The sequence below is a fragment of the Schistocerca cancellata genome, chromosome 2 (assembly GCF_023864275.1).
Source record: "Schistocerca cancellata isolate TAMUIC-IGC-003103 chromosome 2, iqSchCanc2.1, whole genome shotgun sequence".
Taxonomy (NCBI): Eukaryota; Metazoa; Arthropoda; class Insecta; order Orthoptera; family Acrididae; genus Schistocerca; species Schistocerca cancellata.
In genome coordinates, this window is record NC_064627.1 from 504,753,756 (window position 1) to 504,769,087 (window position 15,332).

Here is a 15,332-nt window from a genome sequence, read left to right on the forward strand (position 1 = left end):
CAAGTCAAACAAATTGAAGGCGAAATCGTAGGAAAAGACAGCAGAAGAAATCTAGAATCACAGATAGCAGAGGGCTTTGAAGAAAATAATTTGTTTCATTTACGGGATGCGACAAGAGAGCGCCAGGCGCGCAAACTTTACAATAATCGACATTTGGACTGGGACAGATGCGGTAGATCTTTGTCGCCACTAGGAGAAAACTTTGACTATAAACACTTCTTAACTGTTCGGAAATTTAAGATCTTCCGCAATTCTAAGAATGACATACATCCATGTTCATGGTTAGATCAATTTACATAAGCACTTCCGCTAAATTTGCCATTAAGTCACAAACTGAAATTAATGTGCAGCTATTAAAGTCCTCAGGGGATTCACTACTCTAAGTGAATATGTGCCGTAGCGTGCACAGGGCCTCGAGCTGTAGTGGTGCTATTTCTCTTTTAGTTTTCTGTACCGCTGCCTACTCTTTTACTATTCTTTGCATCTATCAAAACAACTCTTCGACTATCCATCTATCTAGACAGTAGTAAACAATAACCTGATATGACTATTTTACCCAAAAGAGATTTTGGAATTTACCATTTGGACTTACTATATTTTCTGAAGCATTCATTTGTAGCTTAAACGAAATTTTATCTGTTTATCTTCGTGACAATATTACTTCATATGTTGACGACATTCTTATTGCTAAACATTCTTGGAGTGAGCACAACAAAATTTTGGATTCATTGTTACGTATCTTTGCAAGAGTTGGCATTACAGTAAACTTGGAAAAATCTGAATTTGGTCGTTCTCAGGTGAAATTTCTCGGTCACATTATTTCTACAGAAGGTATTCTTCCTGATCCAGAAAAATTAGACGCTATTCGTAATTATGCTGTTCCTACTACAAAACGTGATGTTCGTAGTTTCCTTGGTGTCTGTAATTTTCTTAGACGCTTTGTTAAATTGGACAATTTGGTCACACCTCGTTTTTGCGATCTATCTGGAAAGTTCTTTCTAAACGAAAATCGGTCGACAACTCTGTTTGGTTAGTTTGTATTCCTGATGAGTGGGTTAATAAGCTGATTTGGTATACGCATTTCAATTATGCACACTTTGGTCCCAGAAAATGTTTTCATAAATTACGAAAAAATTGCTACTTCAGTAATATGGAAAAACGTATTCGATCTGTTCTTGCCAAATGCAAATTGTGTAAAAAGGCTAAGCCGCCAACAATTTCTCATAGAGCACCGTTGTTTCCTATCATTCCAGCAAAATTAAAGGACATGGCTGCAGTTGATTTGTTCGGTCCAGGGGTTCGTTCTACTAATGGTTTTGCGTACATTTTCGTAGCAGTGGAGTTGACATCAAAATATGTGTGTTTTACACCTTTACGCAAAGCAACAGCTCGTTCTGTATCTAACGCTTTCATCAAACATTTTCTTAAAGAAGTTGGTCATGTTGATAAGGTTATATCAGATAATGGATCACAGTTTCATTCTAAAATTTGGCTTCGTACTCTACGGCGTCATAAGATTAAACCAATTTTCATTTCACTTTTTCACCCTCAATCTAACGCTTCAGAGAGATGGATGAAGGAAATCAATAAATTGTGTCGTCTTTATTGTCATCAGAATCACAGAACTTGGGATCAGTATCTTCATATTTTTCAAAACACTCTGAATGAACTTCCTAATGACTCAACTTCTTTACCACCTATACTGATATTAAAAAATAAAACACCGACAAATCGCATTTCTGAAATCGTTCCTTTTCCGCCTTCACGGAAACTGCGGCATTCTGAATTTGTCAACCTGGCTCTACAAAATATTGCATCGGCGGCTGCTAAAAGAGAGAAATCAGCTAAGCGTCCTGGTCGTTCAAAAATCTTGTCAGTTGGTCAGAAGGTGTTAATTAAGTCTCATCGTTTGTCTCACAAAGGAAAAGGCTTGTGTCGCAAATTTTTTCTGCTTTATAACGGTCCATATAGAATTCGCAAAATTATTCATGATAACACTGTTGAAGTAGAAACTCTTAAATCACGACGCTCTAAGGGAATACATCATATATCTAACGTTAAAATTTTTGTGGAATGACATACTTTCGAGAAACCAACAGTTTACGTAAACATGCAGAGAATACAAGGATACCGCGCTGTGTTTTGGCGGCGCGGCGGCACATACTCAAAGCAACAGTGAAGTCTGCGCGCCGCACAAGGCAGTCGTTGACCGCAAACAATTGCTTTCTACGTCACGCGCCTACAGCTGATCGAGCGCTCAGTGCGAATGCACTGACAGCCGTAAACAAATACACAGTCTTTCTCCGAATAAAATCAGTATAAAGCTATAATGACTTGATGAATTATGTTATTAACATTCAGTATTTTTCAGGATATGGTTCTATAAAATATTGAAGAACTTCAGGTAAATTCTGTGCGTGTCCGACGTTAAGACGACTTGCTATCGAGAAAATTTCAGGAAAAATGTCATTTCGAAGAAGAAAGTAATAAACTAAAAAGGTAATTATTAATTGAGTTTATTTTTCAGGTAACATATTTCCACGTAGGTACGTACTTTAGACGTAATTTACTGCTCGCGATTACGTGATTCATACATTGTGCTAATTACATGTTCTATGAAATTACTTGTGAAGCGACGTGCTTGCGTACGTTAACTGATTTTGACAATGATTATTAATGAACTGAGTTGTAACTTGTGTATATTATGCATCGCTTGGCTGCACTGCTTTTTCACTGATGTCATATTTTTTAATTATGTGCCTGCTGTGCCTATTTATTTAAATTATAATTGTCACGTGATTAATTGTGCTGATGTGGTTAGGTATGTAAGTTATACTTTGTGATTTATCTGCTTGCGCCTTCATGTCTACTTATTAAGATTACATATGAACATTTATTTGCTTACGCTGATACGATGCTAATGACCTGTTTAGTACGTAAGATATATGTTTACTGCTATGCATATGGATTGCACATTTACACATTTCTGCTTGTTGTCATAACTATACTTTAATTTGGTATATAGAAATGCTGATATACTGTGTATGAACATAGAGTTTAGGTCACACTATTGTATTAATTACAGATTGTTCGCTTGGCAGAGCCTCGTTGTAAGAATTGTGCTGCATCCACTTGTTGACATTCTGTTCACTGCTGGTATATTTACTCGCTATTGCTTGTTTTGCTTACGCTCAGTGCTTTATATTTTAACATAAGAAAATGAACTGCAGTAATTCGACGAGCGACTTTAGTACAAGAAACATCACAGAAGTCACATGAGCTGGAGGTTTTATGGAAGCTGTATAAATTTATGCTAATAGGAAGGAAGCTAACGATATGACATACCAAAACTAGGTTTAGACCATTGACAGTTATTACACTGCATTTTTCGTGAGCAACTGAAATAGGAAGTGACACTTGACACAAGAAATACTCCACATGTTTGCTTCTGTTTGCCATAATTCTTGAAGTGGTGTACACACTGTGAAATATTATAATCATTCACACTCCGTAATCGTAGTTAATTACTGAGAGTTATTCGAACTAAGTCTGTTAGAGGTCATGTATGCATTCTTTGTTTATAATTCATAATGAGTAGAAGATTTGGTCAGATGAATTACACAGAGGTTGTGTGTTGACAGTGTGTCTTCGGATTGTATGGGATGATGAGGTTTGCATTAGGATTTTATCTGTACTTGTTCGAGGAGACTGACTAGAGGAAAGAGTTGTTATGGAAGTGAAATGATACTGGCAATAAGATTTATATGTATCGACGTATTGAAGAGATATTATTGAGGTATTGAGATTATATGAGGTTGATTGGAGTTTTGATGTATAAGAGGTAAAATAAGTGAGGTGCATATTTTTTTTGTTGGTCTATATGGAACAAGGAGGATGAAGATAGCAGACTAGAACACTAAAATGGAAGGAAGATTGTCTACTCACACTTTGTTAAATCACTAAGCAGTATGTACTTTTTTTTTGGAGAGAGGAAGTTGCATATCTTGGCACACTGACAGTTGTTCAGCAACCGTACATTTTGATCTGGCTTGGCAAACATTGGTCTTGACATGATGACTATGACGTTGACTTAACTATTATTGACTGTTATACATTGCTGCCACTATTACTTGATACACTTGATGAACATGAAATTTTGACAGAATTGCATTTAAACAGTTAACACTATTCAATTACACAGTAGTACTTAATGTGGATGAAAGATGAGTGAGTGCGTTTTGTGTGTTTTCCTTTCCTAATCCTACCCACCTATCTCCTAAATATTATTTTATTTGTTTGTAGTGGCTTGCACTGACACCCATAAATATTATAGGTTTACTGATATTTGAGTATTTGTAATAGTAATATGACAATTATCTGATATCATTTGTGTGTTTATTAGAATTTGTATGTTTAGTGTAAGAGCATTGTAAAAGCATTTGTATGTGTATTCAAACTATTGTTCATGCTTGAACTGTCTGAGTAGTGATGGTGAATATTATGAACTGTTACCTGCACTTTTCAACATGATGTGTGACACTTAGAAATGTTTAATTTCTGCTGATGAACTGTGTGATCAGTGATAGTAAATATTATGGACTGTTACTTGTACTTTTTCTACATGATTGGTGCCACTAGGACATGTTTAATTTTTGCTGAGGAACAGTGTGATCAGTGATAGTTGTTTAATTTCTGCTGATGAACTGTGTGATCAGTGATAGTAAATATTATGGACTGTTACTTGTACTTTTTCTACATGATTGGTGCCACTAGGACATGTTTAATTTCTGCTTATAAACTCGGATGAACAGTGTGATCAGTGATAGTGAATATGATGGACTGCTCTCTGCACCTGCTCATCATTGCTGGGTGCAACCTAATGGAACTGCCTTTATTGAAATGATGTCACTTGTTGCTCTCTGCACCTACTCAACAATACTGGGTGCACAGATGGAGCTACTTCTATGGAAATGATGTCATTTGTCGGTATCTGCACCTACTCAACATTGCTGGGTGCCATTGATGAACTGCTTCTACTGAGAAATGTGACTTGTTGCTGTGTGTACCTCTTCAACATTGCTGGGTACCACAGATGGAACTGCTTCTACTGAAATGATGTTACTTCTTGCTGTCTGCACCTACTCAACATTGCTGGGTGCCATTGATGGACTGCTTCTACTGAAATGATGTCATCTGTTGGAGTCTGCACCTACTCCACATTGCTGGGTGCCACTGATGGACTGCTTCTACTGAAATGATGTCACCTGATGGTGTCTGCACCTACTCGACATTGCTGGGTGCCACTGATGGACTGCTTCTACTGAAATGATGTCACCTGCTGGAGTCTGCACCTACTCGACATTGCTGGGTGCCACTGATGAACTGCTTCTACTGAAATGATGTCACCTGTTGGAGTCTGCACCTGTTCCACAATGCTGGGTGCTACTGCTGGAACTGTCAACTACTTGTTATGAAAACATTTTATGTGAATATTTGTATAATCTGATTTTTTGTGTATTACTGTTTGTGAAAAGTTATAAGACTCTTACCTGCTCATATTCGTCATTGCTGACGCTATCGATTGAATTATTTAACCACATGATATTTGTGTAAACTATAATGTAAAGAATTTGTATTCCTTACTGTATTTTATATATTAGGCTATTGTAAGGTCAGTGCAAAGCATAAATTTTATCTAGTTATATGATATTTACGTATTAATATTATCTTTTATTTTTGTCTGTATTTTTTTGACGAATTTGGTGGTATTTTCACCACCAATGCTGGCAAAAATACCATCAAATTCTAGCCCGTGGAGGAAGGGCATATGAAAGGTGGCTACACTGAGCCACAGCGCCAGAAATCGCGCCAGAGAGTATTGTTCCGCCGCCTCCACTGGCAGTGCTTATTGAGAGTTAGCGGCAGGCAGTGCTTGCCGAGAAGTTGTGGTGGACACTGCTTGTCGTGAAGTCAGAGTGAGATGTGGTAGTGGAGAGTGTTGTTCCATGTTTTATGCAGTGGTTTGATGGGAGAGATAGCAGATGTTGTTCTAATGGAGATATTGTAATGGTCAGAGTGCATTTAGTCAATATATATGGAGGTATTTTCTTTTATTCTTTTATTCTTTCAGTGACCTGAATAATGTGTCATTACAGGTTCAGTCAACAAAGCATCTGGCGTGTGTTCTTGTATTAGAGTGTAATTTTGGTTTTCTTGCACAATTATAGTATTTGTAATTTTCTTTTATCACGTCAGTATAATTGGTATTTAAAAATTCTTGTCTTGTTGAAGAAGAACCGTGCCAGATGTGCGTTGAGTCATACTACCACATACATAACAGCTACACTTGTGCTTTGTTGGTTTCGTAGGTTTTATAGTTGCTGGGGACTTAATTAATTAACTGTGTTAACGAAAATTTTCTTACATTCTTTGTTGTCATTCTAAGCAGTCAGATTGCGTACTAATACTAGTCAGGGCCAGCCGTTTACGAGACTTGCGTAATCGGACTTACAGCTACTAAAAAATATTTGCATTCCTTATATTTAATAAAGCCCCCATGCAAACGCACTGAGATACTATGGATGCGATAATGTCTCAATTGTGTTTGTGCCATCATTGTAAACTGAACGAAATCTCTCGAAAAATTTTACAATGTAAATGTATAAAGACCAAAATTGAACCCTATTTCGCAAGAGACAATCCCAGAGCGATTTGAAGCAGATCATTTCACCACTCAGATCAGGTGGACTAAATGCACATAAAACCTACTGTTGTGGATTGGCAAGAGAGCCAACCCACTATGAGAGGAAGCCGAAAGGCACACGTTTTAGCTCACGCAGGCTGGCGTGAGGTCTGGAACAGGTCAAGGAAATGAGACTAGCAAAAAAAAATTACGTAGCTGTGGAATACTTAACTTTAATCCATAAATGATGAACATCGCTCTTGACGGTACATGTTTTACAGCATCAATAGTAACTGGTAATGGCGCCTTGCTAGGTCGTAGCAAATGACGTAGCTGAAGGCTATGCTAACTATCGTCTCGGCAAATGAGAGCGTAATTTGTCAGTGAACCATCGCTAGCAAAGTCGGCTGTACAACTGGGGCGAGTGCTAGGAAGCCTCTCTAGACCTGCCGTGTGGCGGCGCTCGGTCTGCAATCACTGATAGAGGCGACACGCGGGTCCGACGTATACTAACGGACCGCGGCCGATTTAAAGGCTACCAACTAGCAAGTGTGGTGTCTGGCGGTGACACCGCACCTACGGCAGCAGGTATTCACTCATGGTGTTGCGGAGACTGGCCCCGTTATAGTGCAATCAGCTAAATTCATCTTGGACTGTAAATCAATGGAGAGGTGCTCTTCACATATTAATCTCGCTTTAATCAGCATGAACAGTTTCATCACAAATTCTTCGGCATTCGTCGACACTGTCTGTAAACCTCCGTGGAAAGAGAACATTTTGGTGGTGTTGAGCTCCTGGAGTAAGGAGACATCATTTTATACTGGTGTAAAAAAATCGCAACACCAAGAAGGAGTTGTGCGTGTGAGGTAAAGGGCGAGTTGTGGTGCCGTGGGAATATTCGTTCGGAGTTGGACTGGCAGCATGGGGGCCTCTCGGCAGGCCACGGCCTGGCAGCAACCACCTGGTGCTGAACGTTAACTGAGCATGAGGAGGAGTAGCCCGAGTGTGTGGTCCATTGACCGCGTGGCTGGGAATTCCATGGTGACGCTGTGTCGATGAAAGAGACTTGTATGCTGAGAGTGCCAAAGACGGAGGACTTGGTGAAATCACTGTGTTTTAGAAAGCACAGAGACATTAGGCTACTGGCTTACTGCTGTTCTATTCCTTTGATATATGTTTATTTAATTTGTTTATGTATTTGGCAGACATTTCACAGTTCATGTAGAAATTAATAGTATCCAGATGAATCATCATACCTCAAAAAGAAACATGTACATTACCATTATTTGCGCAATGTTTCTGATGGTGTACTCAGATTTTCAATATCTTAATTAGTTTAAAGTTGAGTGTCTGACGGCAAGTTATACAAGTAACAGCCAGTAACGAATTTCCAAAATCTAAACAGTTCATCCGATTTCTTCGATCGACATGTCTTTAGAAAGCTATTAATGTAAACCTAAATTGGTATAAATTACAGGCATGTAACTTGAATAGTACATGAGTTATTGGAGGTCAAAGTGGCCGATTACTATCAATCGCGTAAGGCTACAAGTACTCCACATTTACACGAAAAAACGATAGCAGCATGCTTATAAACATATTTATTCATCTATGTCTTTGTTTACACCTGATATACGCTACTCATGAAGAAATTGGTCAATTATTTACTGTATTTTAGAAAGCACAGAGACATTAGGCTACTGGCTTACTGCGGTTCTATTCCTTTGATATATGTTTATTTAATTTGTTTATGTATTTAATAATGCGTGTTAGAGGGTGTTTATGGTCCAGCCGTAGGAATATTTATTTAATTTCAAGTTATTTAAATGTAAATCCAGTATTTCGAATGAGTTTCAAAATGTTTGTGAGTGTGCATTGGCTTGGAGACATGAGGGCATGACGGGAGCACTATCGCCAATCACAGCGCTCGTTACTAAGGGAGGCGACTACCGAAATGAATGGAGGGAAGTTCGGGACAGTGTAGCGCGAGTACAGGACACGGAAGGTGCTGAACGCGACGGCGCGATGGACGTACGGTAGCAGGAAAGACTTGGAGAGGGTGGAGCGGTTTGCGCGTGATCGCGGGAAATAGAAATACAGGGTTATTACAAATGATTGAAGCGATTTCACAGTTCTACAATAACTTTATTATTTGAGATATTTTCACAATGCTTTGCACACACATACAAAAACTCAAAAAGTTTTTTTAGGCATTCACAAATGTTCGATATGTGCCCCTTTAGTGATTCGGCAGACATCAAGCCGATAATCAAGTTCCTCCCACACTCGGCGCAGCATGTCCGAAAGCATCGTTGATGCGAGCTCGCAGTTCTGGCACGTTTCTTGGTAGAGGAGGTTTAAACACTGAATCTTTCACATAACCCCACAGAAAGAAATCGCATGGGGTTAAGTCGGGAGAGCGTGGAGGCCATGACATGAATTGCTGATCATGATCTCCACCACGACCGATCCATCGGTTTTCCAATCTCCTGTTTAAGAAATGCCGAACATCATGATGGAAGTGCGCTGGAGCACCATCCTGTTGAAAGATGAAGTCGGCGCTGTCGGTCTCCAGTTGTGGCATGAGCCAATTTTCCAGCATGTCAAGATACACGTGTCCTGTAACGTTTTTTTCGCAGAAGAAAAAGGGGCCGTAAACTTTAAACCGTGAGATTGGACAAAACACGTTAACTTTTGGTGAATTTGCTGCACGAATGCGTGAGGATTCTCTACCGCTCAGATTCGCACATTGTGTCTCTTCACTTCACCATTAAGAAAAAATGTTGCTTCATCACTGAAAACAAGTTTCACACTGAACGCATCCTCTTCCATGAGCTGTTGCAACCGCGCCGAAAATTCAAAGCGTTTGACTTTGTCATCGGGTGTCAGGGCTTGTAGCAATTGTAAACGGTAAGGCTTCTGCTTTAGCCTTTCCCGTAAGATTTTCCAAACCGTCGGCTGTGGTACGTTTAGCTCCCTGCTTGCTTTATTCGTCGACTTCCGCGGGCTACGTGTGAAACTTGCCCGCACGCGTTCAACCGTTTCTTCGCTCACTGCAGGCCGACCCGTTGATTTCCCCTTACAGAGGCATCCAGAAGCTTTAAACTGCGCATACCGTCGCCGAATGGAGTTAGCAGTTGGTGGATCTTTGTTGAACTTCGTCCTGAAGTGTCGTTGCACTGTTATGACTGACTGATGTGAGTGCATTCCAAGCACGACATACGCTTTCTCGGCTCCTGTCGCCATTTTGTCTCACTGCGCTCTCGAGTGCTCTGGCGGCAGAAACCTGAAATGCGGCTTCAGTCGAACAAAACTTTATGAGTTTTTCTACGTATCTGTAGTGTGTCGTGACCACATGTCAATGAATGGAGCTACAGTGAATTTATGAAATCGCTTCAATCATTTGTAATAGCCCTGTACTTTGGCGTGCCGACTTGTGAACAAGTGATATTTCCGTGGTTTCTACGGTGAAGATGCAGTATGCGCTTAGAAATTAATATCTCGCGAGTTATGTTGTTGTTCATAACTAATTACGTGAAGCAGGAATCTATTGTTTCCATGTTATTCAACTTATATTTTATTTAATTGCTGGAACATCGCCACCAATAAGTGTTTTGCAGAAATATACCGCATTCTCAAAAGTACTTCTACTATCATACCCATCATTTAAAGTCATTAAGATAGTACATGCAGATTTTATTTAATTGAAATCTTTCATTTATAAATTTCTATGTTACATTCACAGTTGCCGAGTGATAGTAACTTTCGACCATTCGAGTCATGCGTATATTCATATTGTATATGTAGACTCAGCAGTATTTGGCTCGCAATGCAGCAACTACTTATCCCAGCCCCTAGACAATGAAACCAGCCAAAACTTTTAATATTTCAACTCTGAGTCTGAGGGTACGTAATTGAGGGCCACACCACACCATCACACCATCATTTCAACATTGTGGAATGACCGCAAGCGACATAAACGAAAGTTGGTAGGCGTGTTTCTACATCTGAAACATAATGTATTTCAAATTTCGCGCCAGTTGCATGAGAGGCGCTAGTGGCGCCACTATAAGGATGCAAATCAGGTTTGTTTTAAATACACTCTGTATCGGTCGTGAACGTTAGTTACTTTTTACATTGGACGTGGGGAGTTGATATTAGTCAAGAGTGCCTTTAAAACGACAAAGATGTCATTACCAACACTCAGTGAGTTTGTACGAGATGGTGTAATAGGGCAACTAGAAGATGTTCCTTCTGAGATACTGCAGAAAGACTTGGCAGAGATGTAGCCACTGTACATAATTGCTAGCAGTGGTAGCCACGAGAATGTATAGTCGCAATAAGACCGGTCGCCCAATGGTCACGCGGCACTACCGAGAGGGAAGACCATCGTCCACGGCGTATGGCTTTGGCGCAGCGTACTGCATCTGCAGCTGCAATTTGAGAAGCAGTTGGCACCACAGTGACACAACGGACTGTCACGAATTGGTTACTTCCAGGACAGCTCCGACCAAGAAGCCCTGTTGCGTGCATTCCACTGATCCCCAGTTGCCCGGCCTGTTTGGGTGCTAGGCACACTGGACCTACGCTTGCGGTTATGTCTAGGGTGCGCCTCCGTATAGCAGCAGGAGCGCTCTCTTTGTTACGCCACACAACCTAACTGCAAAAATGTTCGTCATTCTGGCGATTCGACCTGTTGTACTGCCATTCATGAACAGCGTTAAAGTGGTGTTTTCCAACAGGAGAACGCTCACTCACATACCGCTGTTGTAACGTAGCATACTTTATAGAGTGCCGACATGTTACCTTAGCCCGCTCGATCATCAACTCTGTGTCCAGTTGAGCACATATGGGACATCATCGGACGACAACTCCAATATTATTCACAAGCAGTGTTAACCTTCCCTGTATTGACCGTCCAAGTGCAACAGACATGGAACTCCATCCAATAACTTTACATTCGGCACTTATACGACATAACACATGCACGTTTGCATGCTGCATTCAGTATTCTGGCGGTTACGTTGGTTATTAATGCACCAGGATTTCACATTTGCAATGATTTATCTCGCGGTCTGCGATCTTGCAATGTATATCACTTACATATATTACCTAGACAAATGCATTTACGAAATTGCATTACTCTACATTAATTATTATTTGGTGTTACGTTTTTTTTTTTTTTGGTGAGAGTATATTTCATTGAAATGGTGACACTGTCACTGGGATGTAGTGATAGCAGTACTGTTGGTAATATAAAAAATTTTGCCTCGATCTCAAGTTATTTTCTTAATATGTGGCACTTTCAATGAATTATGCATGTCCTTCCGTTACAGGTTGCTTGGCTACGAATAATACGTCAAAGTGATCTGCAGTATCATAAGAAACAGCCGCTTAACCAAGCACTTTATATCTGATGATAGCGTGCAGGGTGTAACAAAATGGCATGACCAAACTTTCAGGAAACATTCCTAACACATAGAGGAAGAAAACATGTCATATGGACACTGGTCCGGAAACGCTTCGTTTCCACGTTAGAGCTTAATTTCTACTTCTCTTCATAATCATATTAATCACGGAAAAAACATAAAAACAGAACGTGCCAGCATTACAAAGAATGTTTCTTACATGATATGTTCAGGATACCCTCTTGGTTATGCTTGGTTAGAACGCACAATATGTTGTACTTCTTAGGTTCACTGCCAGTTTTTGTTGTTCCAAGTGAACGAAGTTATTGGTAACATTTGACTCATTTCACTGATTTTGTGGACTTGCGCTAACTTCACTGCTCTACAAGAATAGTTCGTGACAGATGGATATGTAGACGGGGACCAAATTCTTGGCCTCCACGCTCTCCGGACCTAAATACACCAGAGTGTTATTTGTGGCCGGCCGGTGTGGCCGTGCGGTTCTAGGCGCTTCAGTCTGGAACCGCGTGATCGCTACGGTCGCAGGTTCGAATCCTGCCTCGGGCATGGATGTGTGTGATGTCCTTAGGTTAGTTAGGTTTAAGTAGTTCTAAGTTCTAGGAAACTGATGACCACAGATGTTAAGTCCCATAGTGCTCAGAGCCACTTTTGTTATTTTTGGAAGCATTTGACAGCTCTTGTGTGCAGAAGAATAGTTCGTGACAGACGGATATGTAGACGGGGATTAATTGCTTCTCCTCCACGCTTTCCGGACCTAAATACACTAGAGTGTTATTTGTGGAAGCATTTGACAGCTCTTGTGTGCGGAACCGCGTTACTAGACATACGCACTCTTCGTGTCCGTATTGTGGCAGTCTGTGAAACAATACGCAGTTCTCCAGCGATACATCAGTGCGTCAGGGAATCTGAACGATGGGCGGTTGATGCATGTAACCTTCCTAATGGAGGGCATTTTGAACATTTCATCTAAGGAAGTGTTTCGTACTGTGCTTTTCCTGTGTGTTTCCTATGGTTAATGTGATTATAAAGAGAAAATGAGCTCTAATACAGAAATAACGCGTTTCCACACCAATGTCTACGTAACGTATTTTCTTCCTCTATGTGTGACGAGTGGTTTCTGAAAGGTTGGCCATACATTTTTATTATAATGTTAATAATAACGGGAAATCCTCAGATTCCTTAAAGAATCGAATTCCCATGTATAAAACAGTTTCAAACGAGTGATTACTTTACAAATGAGTTAACGTATGAAATATTTGACGTTAAGCATGTAAGCGAGAAGTTTAGAATAAGTTTGAAATTATGTTTAAAGTTTGTTGGTAGTAGGTAAGTGCTGAACTACGTATCGTAGTGTGATACAGTTTGCAGGTATTTTCAGTGGTATACGTGGATATTGTCTGGAAAATGTGTTACGAATGGAGTTAGCAGTAAATAAGAAATAAATTAAAACGTCATGTCTAATACTGAAGTTTCGCTGCATGGACAGCAAAAATGTGGTAAGCGATAAACTTTTTTTTGCTTTCAATATTTTGTAAGGGTTTGTCGGGGAGAAAAAGTTACGTAAAGGTTTGAAATTATGTGTAAAGTTTGTTGTATGTCGTTAAGTGCTCTGATATTCAAGTAGTGGATGCATATACTCTTGGTATTTGTGCGCTGTAAGCTAAGCTGACACCGGACATGCAATTTCTAACCACAATACTCACAGTGTCGAACCTTTAACGTAAGATTATATCTCCTAATGAATAGACTATGCCAGCATTTCAGACTTCTAAATCCCCCCGGTAATTATGAGAAATACTGAAAACTAAAGTTTTGTTGCCCCTGGAAGCTGTGAGATACGCAACCTGCTGTTGCGACTGGGTGACACGAAGCAGGTTAGCCGTCTAGTAATACCTTGCTATTGACACACAATATATTTTTATGCTAAGAATTGAAAATTTTCGAAGTGAAGGCCGCAAATAATTTATTTTTTTAATTTTGATTACTAGTTTCATCTTCACATTATGTTGATGATATCTGCTATGAGGTAATACAAATACTTAAACTATATCAGTTACTAAGCTTTATGGCACAATGTCTTAGTTTTATGATCTTATTTCAGCTTGATTTATTATGAATGATGTAGTAATTTTACCTACACGTTCTGTATGGATTTTATGATTTACAAAAAATATTTCAACGGTATGTTGTGTGCTTAGGGCAATCACACTAATCAAGAATGTTTTTATGATATGGAGATGGCTTGTGTGTCACTGAAATTACCAATCAAAATAAAAATTCATTAGTGATTTTGATTCAAGGATTTTCAACCTTTAATTTAAAATTTAGAGAGATGGGTTGTCTCCAAAGTTGACAATGTCAACAAATATGAGAGAAAATTTTTACACTACGGTAACAAATATCAATCATTTTGATTTGCAGCTCCTTGTGTTGGGCGTGTTTAAAGTTAAAATTGTTGGATGTGAGATCCGCCAGTTACGTAAAACACCGTTTCTTCTCAGTACCCAAACATGTTTCGGCACTACTGTGCCATCATCAGTGGGTTTTTGTTTTTATTTATTCTGCAATGTGAACATTTTTGTTAAATGATTATAAAAATATTTGCATCTATAGTTCAAACAACAGATCGTTTCTTTTCATAATGAAACCACAAACTTTTCACATAGCGAGACACTAAAACTCGCACAGTGAAACCGCTGCCTCCTGTCCTGTGTGCAAGATAACTGTCGTGTGTATTACAAGAGTGCTGCAATTTTCAAGATTCAACATAAACTTATTTGGAACGACTGGTAAGATATTGATTATTCTTTGTTAAAGGTGATTAAACAGAAAATATGCGTTCCAAAGTCATTATTTATTTATATCATATTCATGATAACACCACTATCAAAATAAAACATTTTTAACGTAGCCCATTGGGTCAGATTGGCAGGGACAAGTTGACGACTTTATCTTCTATTGAGCACTGCTGTTTCTGCTGGAGCAGTACATTATTCTTCGTGTTTTACTGCTCTTTTAATATTTATCGTTAAAATGGAAATCGCGGTAGATTAATTTGGGATCAGTCGGTCGAATGGGGACGTAAATTGTCTGTTGTTTCTAATGGGAAATGCTTTCTGTCGACATTAGGCGTCGAATGAAAAATGGAATGAGCACTATATGTTTGTGCTCACAACAGGTACGCAATGAAAAGACTGAATTGTAAACATCTGCCAGTGAAA